Source organism: Sinocyclocheilus anshuiensis, unplaced genomic scaffold, assembly GCF_001515605.1.
Source record: "Sinocyclocheilus anshuiensis isolate Anshui unplaced genomic scaffold, SAMN03320099.WGS_v1.1 scaffold490, whole genome shotgun sequence".
NCBI lineage: Eukaryota > Metazoa > Chordata > Actinopteri > Cypriniformes > Cyprinidae > Sinocyclocheilus > Sinocyclocheilus anshuiensis.
In genome coordinates, this window is record NW_015547639.1 from 49,925 (window position 1) to 51,906 (window position 1,982).

General features: G+C 36.2%; 1 long non-coding RNA gene across 1 annotated transcript; it reads right to left on the minus strand.

The window, feature by feature from the left end:
- Positions 1-548: 548 nt before the first annotated feature.
- LOC107701842 (uncharacterized) lies at positions 549-1,273 on the minus strand. The gene is made up of 3 exons (XR_001635690.1): positions 1,191-1,273; positions 850-908; positions 549-695 (listed from the first exon to the last, which is right to left on the minus strand). It is a non-coding gene; the product is annotated as an uncharacterized LOC107701842 (long non-coding RNA).
- Positions 1,274-1,982: the final 709 nt, after the last annotated feature.

The following is a 1,982-nucleotide window of genomic DNA, read 5'->3' on the forward strand; positions in this document are numbered from 1 at the left end:
CAAGTGAACAGTTTCTCACCAGTGTGGATGTTCATGTGTACCTTAAGGTGTGAAGATCGTCTGAAACTCTTCCCGCACTGATCACAAGTGAACGGTTTCTCTCCAGTGTGGATGTTCATGTGTACCTTAAGGTGTGAAGTTCGTCTGAAACTCTTCCCGCACTGATCACAAGTGAACGGTTTCTCTCCAGTGTGGATGTTCATGTGTATCTTAAGGTGTGCCGATTGTGTGAAACTCTTCCTGCCCTGATCACTAGTGTACGGTTTCTTTCCAGTATGAACTCTCATGTGAAGCTCAAGAAGACATTTGTTTGTCAAACTCTTTCCACACTGAGTGCAGGTGAAAGATTTATTGGCTCTTCTTTTCTTTAAATCTTTCTGTTTTGGTTGAACTCCACTTTTGACATGATTTTTCTCCTCAGATTCACTCAATTCTTCTTTTGCCTCATTATCTTCAATCAACTCTGAAAAAAAGTAAAAACAGTCAATTTTCATTAATTCGTTTGAAAATAACAGAAAAGTGAAAGGACATAAATTTAGGCAGATTTTTTTATAGGTTTAAAGGGGGCGCGACTGTAACGATTGTTGTCCCCAATGTGGCCTTAACACTTCCGTCACAAACTTTAAATGGACGACGCACACAAGACTCTGGTTGTCTGTTCTTTCTTTTATTCTCCGCAGCAATGATAATCGTGTCTGAGGAATACATCAAAATGTATTATTACACAGGGTGAAAACACTGCAGACATAAACCACCGCAGCAGTGTCAACCATTTTCTGCTGAACTCCATACAACTTGTAACAATTCCATGTTAACAAAATAACGAAAATAAACATGAAAATCACATACCTGAGGAATACATCAAAATGTATTATTACACAGGGTGAAAACACTGCAGACATAAACCACTGAAATAAGAAAAACATAAAATAAACAAACTCACTCTCATTAAGGGTAACTGTGTGTTTTCCATTTAGCCATCTGAAGCTACATCAGCAGCAACATGTTAATTTCACCGCATGAGACACGAGGCACAACGATAAGTACTCAAAGTTTCCATCGGACATATAAACCCATCCAACTCACTGTACATTTGTTGATATAATCACTACAAACGTTTACATGTGAAAAACTCATATTAAACACACTTATATCACTTTTTAAACAGGAGAGAAGAGTAACACGCTTACCCGCAGCAGTGTCAGCCATTTTCTGCTGAACTACGGTAGGCGCGCAAGGACAAAATAATGAATGTCTGCAACGCATTAACCACCAGGGGGCACCAAAACACTGTTTCATTTAATTTACCCTCTAATTTCATGTAATTCAACACCATGAATATCATTAGAATTAATGTTCTTTTTAACTCTGTTACACGACCAAAAAAGTTTGAGAACCACCGGTCTAAAGTTAACAGACAGCGTTTAGTGCAGTCCACATGTCTACATATGTTTATTACAGTGACTTTGAATTACCTAAAGTAGTGTGGTAAAGCAACAGATTTGTTTCTATATTTCTGCAATCTACTTTAGTTTGTGTGATTTGTTACTGACTTTCATATTAATGTTTACACCAGGCTTATTTGTCAGTGCTTTATGTTGTCATAATAATTACATGCTTACAAGGTTGGAAGTTCAACAAATCAGTCAATATACTGTGATTGTAGTTGTTAAATAAAAATGTCATTCATATCAATTCATGCATATGTTTAATATAGTGTGTTGGGCATACTATACAATGATTTATAGCATGTCTTTGTTGAATAATACAGAATACAGAACATACTTTAAAAAATAATTGCATATTCAATTGCAATCGCAATATTGGGGTAAAAAAATTGCGCAATTAGATTATTTTCCAAAATCGTTCAGCCCTATTTCCGATGGACTCACTAACTTTAACGTTAACTAGTTTTAGCCAGAGATACCTTGCTAAAGCACAAGATGACATTAACGTTCTGCTTGAGCAGATGAAAATTGTAA